Below are 16,722 nucleotides of genomic sequence, written 5' to 3' on the forward strand. Positions count from 1 at the left end.
ATTTAAGTCCCATATTCTTCCCACCCCCAGGGAGGGTACTCAGTTATATTTGTTGCTGAGGTATGAAAGCTTTTGTGGGTTTGAAGTTAGGGATTTTCAGTTGGATGTTTGGCTGGCGTAGGTTTAATTTTTTTGGCAGATTTATTTGGTTAGAAAACATTTTGGTGGGGAATTTTTTGGTGTTGATAAATATGAAGCAATTATTGTATCAATTTTAAATAGAAGAAAGACCTTCACAGTTATTTATGCAACTTTCTTCTATTTAATCTTTCATCCGCAGTTCAAAAATATGTTTCATACATTCACAGGGATGTATCTTTTTTATTTACAAGTTCGAATGATAAGCAGAAAAAAAGAAATAACAAAAAAATCTGATAGCCTGCATGAATAATAAGAGATGACTCGTGAAAAGTTTGATGTAAAAGATATCCAGCAAGAATATTACCTGTTAACCTGGCTATCAGATTCCAGTGGGATAGTATACATTAGTATTGTTGTAAAGTTATATTTTGGAGTTATATGGCCCCAATATCCAACACTGATCAAAGTCACAGGTCCAATAAACATGCGGTTTAATTATCTGTTCTAATACAGATATAGACGTCTATAATGTTCAAAGCTACAAGCAATAATAATATTTATTGCAAAAAGGTTGATACACTGTCAGCATTTTTCCTATTTCCCGCAAATAATGCACTCTAAAAGGGCAATGAACAATGTAATACACTCTCAAGCCCCCTCCCTCCCCCCCCCCCCCCTTCCCAGTCACTGTTTCAAAGTACAAAAGGAAAAATAATTGTTTTGCCTAGAATTCAATAAATTATACTTTCTAATCTCCACATGTTCAGCACCTCCTCGGAGCTATTAAAAAGATGCTGCATGTGGTCGGCTGCTAAGAACCTCATCAATGATAATGATGATGATGATGATATATCCTGACCAATATCGTAATAGCTATGTATAAGTAGCATTATGGGAAGGGTTCCAAAATGCTATAGGGTTCCCTAGTTCTGCCAACTCAATGTCATTAACTCACTAGTAAATGTTTTTTCGGCTTATATTGATTCCTGAAAACTTTGCAGCTAAAATTTATTGTTATTACTATTTTTATTTAGCATCTACCCCTAAAGGGCATAAACTAATTACATAAAATATATTGGAGACACTCAGTGGATAGGCTACATTGTATACTTAAATCTGGAACATAAAATTGAGAACTGCACCTATTATCTAATTAGTCACTTGAAAACAGCATTAGCTTTTGTTCATTTTTTATTAATAGACACTAATAATTAAAAATGAATATTCACACAGAATGTACTGGTGATCAGATTATTTTGAAAATATCAGTTATTCAGGAGTATGGTTAGAATATATTACTTCCAGCTGAGCTTGAGCAACTGTCTAAATTGGTGGCCTTTTCCTTGTTTGGCCCAGTTGGTGTTGTGCCTGTCCATTTTTTTTTTATCCTAAAAGGTTAAATCATCAATAAATTATTAGTACTATTAGAAGTGTTGTTGTCCTAGACATCATTTCAGTGATCATCACCAAAGGTCATGACTGTAATCCAATACAGTAGGTTAACCTTGGCTGGCCAGAAGTATGGCAAAATAGTCATAAACTGACCACAATTATGCTCCCACTGATATTTGCTATCACTAGCATCCTCCTTTCCCCCTCTCCCAGGTAATGCATGACTGGTTTTGGAATCATTTTGATTTTTGAACAAAAAATCACAATTTGTATTTTCATGTGAGCAATTTGGCAGCCAAGTGTTATTCAAGTGCAAATATATTACCAGTAAATAGTAACAGCGGCAGTGCAGTGTTACCAGCTGCCAGACTGACTTCCTGTATAAGATAACAATCATACTTGTAACATTATTATGATCAAAGTTGAATATTAATACCATTAATCTGAATCCAGACATGACAACCACTCATTAGTTTCACAGTAGGGTTCAGGCACAGGGACAGAGACTACTTTTTTTAGCGATTGAGCAACTGAGCATGTATTAGTCATATAAAGACTATAGCAATCCAATAAAATTCCGCTACGTAGAGTAAAATCACTAAGTATTGCTTCATACCTAGTATCTGTAATCTAGAAATTGGAATTGGCTCAGCCATTATTATTCAGACATGGTTTATTTCTAAGAGTGTGATTAGAATTAGTCATTTCCGGTTTGATGTATGTGTAGGATTTCAATAAACTGACTAACCAAGAACCGAAAATACAATATTTGATTTATAAACAATAAAAGGGATAGCTATGGTTATCTGCGCGTACATAAGCTTACCTTTAACACCACCAAATGTTTGTTGCACAACCACGAACTGACCATCAAAGAGAAAAGCAGATCGGAATCCAGCAGATCAATACACCTTCCTTCCTCCCACACTGGCGCGTTCTAAAATAACGTAAACATGGCATCTCCAATTCGCATATCCATGTGAAGTATCATCATACAAAAAGTACTTCACAGACGATAGATACATGTAGGATGGCGAAAAGCGAAACTGTCGAATCGAGCTACCAAAGGCAACCGATCATATCTTGCAAATTACATGATAATGTAAAATAATGATCCCTTTTGGTTGCTCTCCTTTGACACAACGAGAAACTCTCAAAGTTAAACTTAGCGCGTATTGTACTGTCCTTCAATAATCATGAATACAGTCCTGTCGTGCTTTTCCATCGGCAGCGAAATCGAATGAATCGAATGAACTACGCATAGTCCCAAGCCGTTCTCCTTCTCTTGCGAACGAGCGTGGAGCGCGCGCAAGAGCCTGGTAACGGTCTTCTATTTTACCGGGCCCGGAAATTACCGGGAAAGTTTACGGGTGCTTCGAGAAACACATTATCGGGCCCGGTAAAGTTTCCCGGTAAGTTGCCCGATAAGTTAACGGGCCCGGAAATTACCGGGACTTTCGAGAAACGGGCCCCTGGGGACCAAATCGCGGGTTTTGCGATCCATAGTTTGAAGTGTCATTTCGCGTTTGTGAAAAAAAAGAAAGAAAAAAAAAAACGAAAAAAAGTATTTCGGAGCCGAAAACTATTCTAAACAGATAATTTTTTTTTTACAGTTGTTGAATAAATTCTCCGCTTTTTTGCTTTGGGTGGTAAAGGGTATTCTTTAGAGTGGTTATCAACTTTTGATTTGTTATTGTGCGAAAACAAAAAGTTAGTAATTAATTCTGATAAATAAATTTCAGTTTTCTACAAAGGTTCGACAGTTGCACTCACAACCACAGCAACAGTTTACAGCATTACGCAGGAAAGTTTTTATTCAGGTCATGTGGGGACTCTGAACAGTTGTCTGAAAAGAAGCGCTTTTTCCACCAAAACATACACTGTACCTGCCTGGCCTGCATTCGATCGAAACGTACTTACAACTATTAAAGCGCCCTTCACGGCAAGGCTTCATCACCTACATTCACATTAAATCACATCAATGCTACATTTTATTACGCCATCGTGAGGCAGAATTAGGCATGTTTTTTTTTTCCTTTTTTACATTTTGTTCACCATTTCACCCGATTTTCTGAGTCAATCACCTTAAAAATTCACTCGCCGTTGCGTTTGTCCTCTTAAAAGCCATAGCATGTTTTACAACATGATTGTCTCACGGAAACACTAGATAACATTTAAGTTAAACGGGGCAAAATGAGCGGTCAGCCCAAAACAAACCGCGCCAGTGAATTAACGTTGAGTCACCCTATTTAGCTAATGGAAGCATTTTCAGCCCTTTACCATCTTTTTCTTCACATGTGGCTGTTTTGACTTATTTTCCTTATCAGCAAAGCAAAATTAACCACTGGTTCACTCTTCCTACTGAAACTAATTAAGCTGCGCCGAGAACAAGATGTCAACCTTGATCAAATTGGCGTGAAAAGCAATTTTCGTTCTAACTCAAAAGAACACGACGGTTCGTTTCTCGGAAAGTCTTTTAAAATATTTTTTACAGCTAATACTAGACATTTCTTTGGCGACTGAGACATAACATGTTGTTTAGAGTATAAAACTAGTATCAGTCCAGATTATAGAATGCGCTCGAGGTTGCAGTAGTGATTGACTGCCACACTGTGAACATGCACATGTTCAAATTGAAGTTCGAGTTAAACTGACTTCGAGAATACGAACCAACAACAATATTGTTCTTTAGAGAAAAAACGTTTCAGACTAACAAATCGTTGCAAAAACCTTAACAACTGACCACCACCAAACTAGCATCTAAAAGCGATCTCCTGCGATGAAGTGACCGGCCTACCATAACCAGATTTAAGCAGCGAAAAGATCAACTGAACCGATTTTAGATCCGGCTACTTTGCGAGTGTTCATACCTGCGCATGTATAGCTCCCGAACTTTTGCGAAATTTTAAGCACTTCCCGTTTCGTAAGCACACAGGAGTCACAAGTCTTGTACCCGCTTTCCAGTGTTTATAATCTCGATTCCAAGCTGTCACTGATTGCGAGAGTTAAAGGTGACACTTCACGCGAGAAACGTCTAGCAGCGTTTTTCATCCCAATTTGTAAAACAATACTCTTTGAGCCGAAAGCTATTCTAAACAGATATTTTACTGCAACGAACGACTAGGTGGCCCTGTTGTCATTATTTTGTCCAACAATACTGGGAAAACAGCATTGCGCGGGAAAGTTTGTGTTCAGAACATGTAGGGACTCTGGAACTACAGTCGACTCCCGATAACTCGAACCCTCGCTAACTCGAACCTCGCGCTAACTCGAACCTCGCGCTAACTCGAACCAATTTTCCTTTCCCTTCCGGTCATTTTCTATATAATTTTACCCTCGATAACTCGAACTCCCGAAAACTCTAACCTTTTTCAATTTCCCTTGAAGGTTCGAGTTATCGGGAGTCGACTGTACACTGATTTAGGTCGCTATAATCTCCCGGCCAAAAATTAACTGCATTCAGTATCGAAACGCACTTACTAGTCAGCGCCCTTTACAGCAAGGCTTCATCACCTACATTGATATTAAATCAAATGAATGTTACATTTCAACTACGCCATCATGTGGCAGAATTTTCTGTTCTTGGGCTATTATTTACCGTTAAAATTTTTGTCTCAAATTTCCCGCCAATTTTTTACTGTAAAATCTGTTGTTGTCTTTCTTCTCTCTATCGCAGGATTCGATCGAAATGCACTCGTCTCTTCTTAGCAAGGTATCACCTCTTAAATGAATAATTTGGACAACAATATGATAATCACGATTGATCCCTTTGCGCAAGAAATTCTGCCAAGTGTAGCCAGACCAGTGGGGAGCTTCTAATGATGAAACAAAACATTTGTACATTTTGGTCACCATTTCACCCAACTTTCTGAGTCAAAAAGCCTTTTCGATCAGACATGTTAGCGAAATGAACAACTACGTGGCCCTGGTTTTATTTTTCTCATAAATTCCCTGCCCTTTTCTATCGCTGAAGCGTTCATGCATTATCCGCAGACATCACGCTTCATGCACTTAATATTATGGGGACCCTCGCAAACACATGTCAGAACTTCGACTGAATTTGTAAGTCGATTTTTCAACGAAACTAACCGCTAGGTAAATTCTGCACTAAAAGATTATTCTTAAATAACGATCAGTTTTCTGAAAAGGTTGGATAGTAGGTTGATTTTGTCACATAAATTCATCATGACCGGATGATATCAACAATCAGTTACACAGCGCGACAAAAACTGTTACCGGTAAGTCCTTGATGTGGGGACCATCTAGTAACAAGTAGGCCCCAAAAAAATTACTTGCATTCGATCGAAATGCACTTACAAGACATTTATATTTTAAAATCACATCATTTACATTTGTTACATGGTATCGTGAGCAAAATATGTTACTGTCGAACTGAGTTATCGCAGTCTATACGATCGAAATGCACTCGTTGTCACTCGTTCCTTTTAGCAAAGCTTCATCTCTTAAACCTAACCTATAAACCAGATTTCAGCAGGGAGAAAAACAAACATTTCAGATCCGGCTACTTTGCGAATGTTCATACCTACGCAAGTACAGCTCCCGAACTTTTGCGAAATTTTAAACACTTCGCATTTCGTAAGCACACAGGGGTCAAAAGGGGGTCACAAGTCTTGTACCCGCTTTCCGGTGTTTTTAATTTCGATCCCAAGCTATCACTGATGGCGAGAGTTGAAGGTGACACTTCACGCGAGAAAAGTCTAGCAGCGTTTTTCATCCCAATTTGTAAAACAATACTCTTTGAGCCGAAAGCTATTCTAAACAGATATTTTACTGCAACGAACGACTAGGTGGCCCTGTTGTCATTATTTTGTCCAACAATACTGGAAAACAGCATTGCGCGGGAAATTTTGTGTTCAGAACATGTGGGGACTCTGGAACTACACTGAATTAGGTCGCTATAATCTCCCGGCCAAAAATTAACTGCATTCAGTATCGAAACGCACTTACTAGTCAGCGCCCTTTACAGCAAGGCTTCATCACCTACATTGATATTAAATCACATGAATGTTACATTTCAACTACGCCATCATGTGGCAGAATTTTCTGTTCTTGGGCCATTATTTACCGTTAACTTTTTTGTGTCAAATTTCCCGCCAATTTTTTTTACTGTAAAATCTGTTGTTGTCTTTCTTCTCTCTATCGCAGGATTCGATCGAAATGCACTCGTCTCTTCTTAGCAAGGTATCACCTCTTAAATGAATAATTTGGCCAACATTGTGATAATCACGACTGATCCCTTTACGCAAGAAATTCTGCCAAGTGTAGCCAGACCATTGGGGAGTACGATGGTAATGGGCTCCTGACAAAACATTTGTACATTTTGGTCACCATTTCACCCAACTTTCTGAGTCAAAAAGCCTTTGTGATCAGATATGTTACCGAAATAAACAACTAGGTGGCCCTGGTTTTATTTTTCTCATAAATTCCCAGTCTTTTTCTATCGCTGAAGGGTTCATGCATTATACACAGACATCACGCTTCATTGCACTAAATATTATGGGGACCATCCCGAACACATGTCAGAGCTTCGACTGAATTTGTAAGTCGATTTTTTACCGAAACTAACCGCTAGGTAAATTCTGCACTAAAAAAATTCTTAAATAACGATCAACTTTTTGAAAAGGTTGGATAGTTAGTTCACTTTGTCATATAAATTCATCATGATGATAATAATAACAATCCGTTACACAGCGCGACAGAAAATGTTACCGGTATGTCCAGACCATGTGGGGACCATCTAGTAACAAGTAGGCCCCAAACAAATTACCTACATTCGATCAAAACGCACTTACTAGACATTCATATTTTAAAATTACATCATTTACATTTTTTACGTGATATCGTGAGCAAAATTTGTTACTGTCGAAGTTATCGCAGTCTATCTGTTACAGGATTCGATTGAAATGGACTCGTCCCTTATAGCAATGCTTCATCTATTAAAGCTATTATTTGGTCAGACTTTGTGCTAATCGCAATTGCTACATTTGCCCTAGAAATTTTGCAGAGTGTAGCCAGACCACTAGTGAAACAGAACAGCTGCACATTTTGGTCACCATGCATTTCAATTGATTTTCCGAGTCGAAAAAGGCTTTTCGATCAGATACTTTACAGAAACGAGCAATTAGGTGGTTCTGGTTTTATTATCATTTTTTTTGAAAGATAAATTTCCTTCAGTTTTCTGTCGGCGACTTGTTCATTGTGACATTGTGTTATACGCACTGGTGGATGTCGAGAAAAAACTAATCCGGTTTTTCGTCACAGTTTTATCCGAATTTCTGAGTCAAATTGTTCGCCTAAACTAATGACTAGGTAAATTATGAACACCTCACCTATAACATAGCGATCTGTTTTCATTAAAGGCTCCTTAGTTTCGCTTCACAGCATAAATTCACCATAATACTCACAGCAATCAGTTAATTACACTGCGTAAAGGTTTTGTGTTCAGACCCTTGTGGGGACCCTATTTAACAGTAGGCTCTAAATCCCCCAAAACGTATTCAACAGGACAACGTAGCGCAGAGAATTAACAACTTAGGGTCCTTAGGAACATAACGATTTATAGCTTACCCGTATAGCCTAGCTAAGCGTTCCTCGTGAACTGCTCTGCTGTGTGGTACATGTAATGCGTCACCGAACCGACAACAAAAAAATTCTAGCCAAAATACTTGGCAGTAGAGATAATTCACTGTCACGAAGTAACATTTTGCACTTGGTTCAGATCTTATCTACATTATGGGGACTCGAATAAAGCATTATCTTAGTAAATCCATTGATAAATTCATTGCAATGTCTCAGATAAAAAAAAGTCCTTTCATCTTTCTTATCTTTGAACAAGTTTCAATCACCTTTGGTCCCCTTAATTTTCCATTGCTCCAGAATCGGAGAAGTGGGGACCGTACTATACAAACAAAAAAAATTCTCCTTTAATCTTTCTTATCTTTGAAAGTTCACCGGCTGGCGGTTGCGTTGGTCCTCTTAAGTCCGTGGCATGTTTTCACGACATTGGCTCACGGACACACAAGATAACATTAAAGTCAAACGGAACAAACTGAGCTGTCAGCCAAAAACAAACCGCCAGTGAACGTTGAGTCAACCTATTTAGCTAATGGAAGCATTTTCAGCCCTTTACCACCTTTTCCTTCACATGTGGCTGTTTTGGCTTGCATTGTTTTCCTTATCAGCAAAGCAAAATTAACCAATGGTTCACTCTTCCTTCTGAAAGTAATTAAGCTGCGAGAACAAGATGTCAACCTTGATCAAAATGACGTGAAAAGAAATTTTCGTTATTAACTCAGAAGAACACGACGGTTCGTTTCTCAGAATATCTTTTAGGACGTGTTTTACAGATAATACTAGACATTTCTTTGGCGAAACATAATTTATTGTTTAGAGTATGAAACTAGTATCAGTTATTCGAGACTATAAAACGGCGCTCGAGTTAAATTGACTTCGAGAATACGAATGCAGCAACAATATTGTTCTGCAGGGAATAAACGTTTGAGACTAACAAATCGTTTTAAAAACCTTTACAAGAACCACCATCAAACTAGCATCGAAAAGCGATCTCCTGCGATGAAGTGACCGGCCTAGTATCACCAGATTTAAGCAGGGAGAAAATCAAACATTTTAGATCCAGCTACTGTGCGAATGTTCATACCTGCACATGTACAGCTCCCAATTTTTTTTTTGCGAGGTTTTAAGCACTTCGCGTTTCGTAAGCACACAGGGGTAACAAGTCATGTACCCGCTTCCCGGTGTTTATAATCCGGATCCTAAGCTGACTCATGGCGAGAGTTTGAGGTGACACTTCAAGCGAGAAAAGTCTAGCAGCGCTTTTCATCACAATTTGTAAAACAAGACTTTTGGAGCCGAAAGCTATTCTAAACATATATTTTACTGCAACGAACGACTAGGGGGCTCTGTTGTCATTTGTCCAATAATAGAAAACAGCATTGCGCGAGACAATTTGCGTTTAGAACATGTGGGGACTCTGGAACTACACTGAATTAGGTCACTGTATCTCCCGGCCAAAAATTACCTGCGTTCAGTATCGAAACGCACTTACTAGTTAGCGCCCTTTACAGCAAGGCTTCATCACCTACATTGATATTAAATCACATGAATGTTACATTTTAATTACGCCATCGTGTGGCAGAATTTTGTGTTCTTGGGCCATTATTTACCGTTAACTTTTTTGTGTCAAATTTCCCGCCAATTTTTTTTACTGTAAAATCTGTTGTTGTCTTTCTTCTCTCTATCGCAGGATTCGATCGAAATGCACTCGTCTCTTCTTAGCAAGGTATCACCTCTTAAATGAATAATTTGGCCAACATTGTGATAATCACGATTGATCCCTTTGCGCAAGAAATTCTGACTAGTGTAGCCAGACCAGTGGGGAGCTTACGAATGATAAAACAAAATATTTGTACATTTTGGTCACCATTTCACCCAACTTTCTGAGTCAAAAAGCCTTTGTGATCAGATATGTTAGCGAAATGAACAACTAGGTGGCCCTGGTTTTATTTGTCTCATAAATTCCCTGCCCTTTTCTATCGCTGAAGCGTTCATGCTTTATACGCAGATATCACGCTTCATGCACTAAATATTATAGGGTCCCTCGCGAACACATAATAATAATAATAATAATAATAATAATAATAATAATAAGAAGAAGAAGAAGAAGAAGAAGAAGAAGAAGAAGAAGAAGAAGAAGAAGAAGAATCGTTATTGTGCTCTATTGTGCTTACAGATGTCTGAACTTCGACTTAGCTCTTTTTCACCTTACCTCAGTCCTATATGTAGAGTCTTCTTTTTTATTTGCCATGTTCCTGACTCCCACCCTCTTTTTCGATTACTCCTGCTCGCATTTTGTACTTTTTATCTGGCTGCCCACATTTGTGCGACTCCCGCTACCCGCCCTTAGGGCTCTCGCCTGATTACATGTATAAAGGACACCAAAAGGAGTAAGTTAAGGCGACATTCAAATGAATCAGGTTTCCCTCAAAGCATACTATAAATGCAATAACACAGGGAAGAAGGAATACAAAAGGATTCTTAGAGAAGCTGTTCGATGGTTTTACTTAATATGTTTGTGTTAACTTAAACAATCTTTTAACATTTTGAAATATGTTAATTAGCGAGGGCTTTGTACAGGAACAGAAAAGTTTCACTTTGTGCAAGTACTATTTTGGAAAAGAGGTCAAGAGAGAGTAGAGAAGAGTAAAGAAGAGAGAGTAGCAACTTCTGTCATATTTGTAGTAATAATCATTATCTGAACCACCTCGAGTTACGGAAACTGGTAGTAAGTTACTGGACTCAATTATTACCAACTTTGCGCTCTTTTTGTACAAACATTGTTTTATTTTTGCCAAAATTGGGGCTTCTCTTATAGAGAGGGATTGTTAAACGCACAGGTTTGGGATTTGTCGAATCAAAGGTCAAGGCATTAATAATCATACTTTTTTGTCTTTATTCGTTCTGATCAATGTAAACATCAATACCATCAACAGGATATGCCGGAGGGTATCCCTATCGAGGGTATCTCCTTATTAAATCAAAGCAATTCAACTCAAATCAAATGTTTGTTTTTGATGAGAGGGGAAAACTGGAGTACCCGGGGAAAAATCTAACCCGCAATCAGGCCATTGGCGATTGGTGGAAGGCGAGTGCTCTGACACTGCGCCAATCCTACTCTACAGAGTTGTGACTGGTAGAGATGCCTATAGACGACTGTAATGATGTTCACGCTGCTTACCGGGCCTTGTTTCAGCGATTCGCAAAACTGTTGATAAAAACATCTGTTAGAAGACTGTGACTATCCGTCCAAAGTACAAACCGTTAATGAATGGCGACGTTCGAAATGCGATTGCTAAAATTAACAAAGAGTTCGTTTGGGTCATCCAAGTCAATTGGATCATCCAACTCAGTTGGATCATCCAAGTCAATTGAGTCAGTTGTGTCCTTAAAGTCAGTTGGATCATCCAAGTCAATTGGATTATCCAAGTCAGTTGGATCATCCTTGTCAATTACGTCATCCAAGTCAATTGAGTCATTTGGGTCGTTAAGGCCTTTTTAGTCCTTGTGACCTTTGCCTTTGACCATTGACCTTGAAACTTGGTGACCATGTAGTCCTTGACGGTTTAACTTAGGTCAAGGGGGGAAGTGATCAGAAATCAAAAGCCAGGAGAGTCAAAAGTGACTTTTTTGCTGGGTCAGAGTGCCTCTCAACAAATTTGAAGTTGGGAACATGTTCTTAGAGAGGATGATGAGAAAGAGAGCGCCAGATTAGCACTTGTGACCTTTGCTTTTAACTTGTGACCTTGGAACTTGGTGACCGTATTGCCCTTGACGAGTGGACTTAGCTCAATAAGTAAAAAGGTCAAAGGTTAAAAGCAAAGGTCATGGAGCATATTTTTCTTCCTCCTGACCTTTGGTTTTGACCTTTCACCTTGTCGCTAAAGTATAGTAGGCTTCTTTATGCTTTTAACATCTCCTCCAATTTTCATGGTCATTGATTAAAACCCGAGCTCAGGAGAGTAAAAAGTAGTTTTTTTCTAGGAAAAGATACGATGCGTTTTTAGTCCCTGTGACCTTTGCTTTTGACTGTTGACCTTGAAACTTGGTGACCATATAGTCCTTCACGGTTGAACTTAGGTCAAGGAGGAAATCAGTCAAAGGTCAAAAGCCATGGACGTGGCTTTTATTTTTCTTTCCCCTGACCTTTGGTTTTGACATTTGACCTTGTTGCTAACGTATGTTAGGCTTCTTTATGCTGTTAATGTCTCATCCAATTTTCATGGTCATTGTTTAAAATTCAAAACCAGGAGAATCAAAAGTGCCTTTTATATATGGGTCAGAATGCCTCTTCACAAATTTGAAGTTGGGAACATGTCCTTAGAGAGGATGATGAGAAAGAGAGCGCCAGATTAGCACTTGTGACCTCCGCTTTTAACTTGTGACGTTGAAACTTGGTGACCGTATTGCCCTTGACGAGTGGACTTAGCTCAGAAGGTGAAAAGGTTAAAGGTTAAAAGCAAAGGTCGTGGGGCATATTTTTCTTCCTCCTGATTTTTGGTTTTGACCTTTCACCTTGTCGCTAAAGTATAGTAGGCTTCTTTATGCTTTTAACATCTCCTCCAATTTTCATGGTCATTGATTAAAACCCGAGCTCAGGAGAGTAAAAAGTAGTTTTTTTCTAGGAAAAGATACGATGCGTTTTTAGTCCCTGTGACCTTTGCTTTTGACTGTTGACCTTGAAACTTGGTGACCATATAGTCCTTCACGGTTGAACTTAGGTCAAGGAGGAAATCAGTCAAAGGTCAAAAGCCATGGACGTGGCTTTTATTTTTCTTTCCCCTGACCTTTGGTTTTGACATTTGACCTTGTTGCTAACGTATGTTACGCTTCTTCATGCTGTTAATGTCTCATCCAATTTTCATGGTCATTGTTTAAAATTCAAAACCAGGAGAGTCAAAAGTGCCTTTTATATATGGGTCAGAATGCCTCTTCACAAATTTGAAGTTGGGAACATGTCCTTAGAGAGGATGATGAGAAAGAGAGCGCCAGATTAGCACTTGTGACCTTCGCTTTTAACTTGTGACGTTGAAACTTGGTGACCGTATTGCCCTTGACGAGTGGACTTAGCTCAGAAGGTGAAAAGGTTAAAGGTTAAAAGCAAAGGTCGTGGGGCATATTTTTCTTCCTCCTGACCTTTGGTTTTGACCTTTCACCTTGTCGCTAAGGTATGGTAGGCTTCTTTATGCTTTTAACATCTCCTCCAATTTTCATGGTCATTGATTAAAACCCGAGCTCAGGAGAGTAAAAAGTAGTTTTTTTCTAGGAAAAGATACGATGCGTTTTTAGTCCCTGTGACCTTTGCTTTTGACTGTTGACCTTGAAACTTGGTGACCATATAGTCCTTCACGGTTGAACTTAGGTCAAGGAGGAAATCAGTCAAAGGTCAAAAGCCATGGACGTGGCTTTTATTTTTCTTTCCCCTGACCTTTGGTTTTGACATTTGACCTTGTTGCTAACGTATGTTAGGCTTCTTTATGCTGTTAATGTCTCATCCAATTTTCATGGTCATTGATTAAAATTCAAAACCAGGAGAGTCAAAAGTGCCTTTTATATGGGTAAGAATGCCTCTTCACAAATTTGAAGTTAGGAACATGTCCTTAGAGAGGATGATGTGAAAGAGAGCGCCAGATTAGCACTTGTGACCTTGAAACTAGGTGACCGTATTGCCCTTGACGAGTGGACTTAACTCAGGAGGTAAAAAGGTCAAAGGTTAAAAGCAAAGGTCGTGGGGCATTTTTTTCTTCCTCCTGACCTTTGGTTTTGACCTTTCACCTTGTCGCTAAGGTATGGTAGGCTTCTTTATGCTGTTAACATCTCCTCCAATTTTCATGGTCATTGATTAAAACCCAAGCAGGAGAGTGAAAAGTAGTTTTTTTCTGGGTCAGAATGTCTCTTCACAAATTTGAAGTTGGGAACATGTCCGTAGAGAGGATGATAAGAAAGAACGGGCAAGATTAGCATAATTAATTTGCACTAATCTGCAAAATGGAAGTCACCATGATACGTTTTGTCTGGGTTGGAATGCCACTTTTCGCCAATGTGGAGTTAGCAACGATGAGAAAGGCCGGGTAGTTTACCGATCTGCATCAATCTGCCAATTTTCACCAATTTGGAAAATACGTTAGGCATGTCTTTAAAGACAGTGACGCGAAAGTGCGGGCTACATTTGTACAATTTTGTTGGATCGGCAAAATGGGCCATTCTTCGAAAGACCATGATGACAAAGCCCCGGCAAGATTAACACAAATCGTCACTTTCATTTGGGATAAAGTAGGCTTCTGGAGAGTTACGCTATAAGAAATTGGACCGAAATAGTATTTTCTTGTCGCATTTCCGAAATCGACCGTTCCGTAAAATTATCCCACTTCTCTTAAATTTAGACTGTCTGTTCCATGACATTTTAATTCAACGCAAACGTTTAGTTTTTACACGAGCACAGGTTAAATTAAGCTCAGTCAGGATAACAACGTGTATTTACATTGTAAATGTAAACAAGAGTAAAATCACCAACACTTGTTATCAGTTCATCCGTGATACGAGTCATTTTGCTTGTTTTGAAATTTGTCGAATAGACGAATTTTTATATAAGAGGTATATGTGTTGATAGATCTGAAGTTTTAACGGTCGGTTCTAACAAATAGATTCCATTTTGGCCGTGCGCACCTTATTGCTGAACGTGGAGAAGACGTCAAAATATGGCAAGAACAAAGAAGTACGCTAATGAACCTCAGGCGAGTAGCGTGTCTGATATTATTGCCGCATTTTGACATCTTCTATGCGGTACACACGGTCCCCGAATGGAATGAATTTGTTATATACCTTAATGCTAAGATTCTCTAAAGTGAGCTTCATACCAAGTGCTTTCACAAACGTTGTAAACTGTAAAGAACTCCTTAGGATGAAGAAGTTGCAAATTAGCATACTGAACTTCAAAGAAGTTTGGAAACAGCTTTCTCAAAGTAACCTTTATTCTACTAGCTCATTTCTGCTTCCAATAAATCGACTGTTTGTGGGGAAGAGCGTTGCGTGACGACACTAAAATCGCGCTTCGTGTAATTGCAACACGATATCCCCGTAAGATTAATGAATAGCATAAATTGATAAAAGACACTTAAATTTGTAGCCTCCCACGCAGTGCTTAGTGATTGGCTTTAAAAATTCGCGCCACTTTCTCAACCAATCAGAAGTAAAACCAAAACCAATCGTGACTGTCGTCGTAGGAGGCTAGCGCGAGCAAGTCACGATTGGTTTTGGTTTTACTTCTGATTGGTTAAGAAAGTGGCGCGAATTTTTAAAGCCAATCACTAAGCACTGTTAACGCAAATTGCCTCGACACTCAAGTGAAACCAGCTCTGTGATAAAAAAAAAAGGTGATGTTCCGCCTTGAAAATTGGCTCGTGCGAGAGACTACGTAAAATTTTCACACAGAATCATTGTAACAAGAAAGGAGCTGTATTTATTTGGTATAGAACGCAACAGTGCATTCGTGTAATGTCAGGTGTCTGACTCAATTAGCCATTCTTTCATTTACCGTCGATAATCCAAAAATAATTTTCTCTGAAGTCATTAGCGGTTCAACAAAGAAAATGACACTTCCTACTCACTGAACATAACTGAATTACTTTTGGAAAATTACCAATAAATCTTGTCCCTGTTTGCCTGCTAATAAAATATCGCATGGAAGGATTTTAGGTCAATAGGAAAATTCATCACAGATACGTCCAGATAAGTGGAAAGTAAGTCATGGGCTTGGCATAAAACGTTTATAACCCGCATGGTTTCCCATAAATTAAATGTCAAAATAATTCGATTATGCTGACTTGGCGTCGGCAAGGTTTGTTTTTAATTGGGTTCACCCCTGCACACTCATGGGGACCGGCATGGACATGGAAACACACCAACGAAGTGGGGTCTGTTCAATTCAAATTATGGGGACATTTCAGGTCCCCGCAGAAAAACTCCTCATAGGTACATAGTTCTTTGAAAATAATCTTCAGAATGAGGTGTACTGTAGGGTCCTAATAAGTTGGTCACAGAACCTCATAAGTTGGTTCACGGCACATTAAAAAGTGCCCAAGGAAACCACTACTTACGATACTTATTCTACTCAAAGAAGACATTATGTTGAATGTAGGTATCTGTTGTATTTAATATGTAGGTCGCGACTTAGCATTCTAATAAAAATTTAACAAGGAAACATTGTTCTTGATGTGTTGTAGTCTAGCCATGTGGGAAACAATATTTATTTCCTGGCTGCAAGAAAACCGAATCACTTTAAAAGTTTTATAGACGCTTGGGTAACATGCAACTCTCGGTTAAAGCGATTAAAATAGCTCGCAAAGAAATCAAATTATCTTATCAGGTAAACTGGCAAGACATGTTCATACATCTGGTCTCTATTTCTTAACTTCTCACTCATTTAAAAATAATAAGTATTTACATCACTGTTGATAGGATCAACATGCTAATGTATTGCAGTGGCCCTCAGAAAATGGATGTTTTAAAAACATTCTCAAGAAGTAATGAACTACGTATAATATTCTTAACCTTGCAAATATGGTTTTTCCTGATAAAGATCATATTGATTTTTTTTCTTTTTTTCACAGAAAAGGTTTGGAAATTGTTTGGAACAATTTTAATGAAAATTTTCTG

The sequence above is a fragment of the Pavona decussata genome, unplaced genomic scaffold (genome assembly GCF_977016875.1).
Source record: "Pavona decussata unplaced genomic scaffold, jaPavDecu1.1 SCAFFOLD_37, whole genome shotgun sequence".
In the NCBI taxonomy this organism is placed as follows: domain Eukaryota; kingdom Metazoa; phylum Cnidaria; class Anthozoa; order Scleractinia; family Agariciidae; genus Pavona; species Pavona decussata.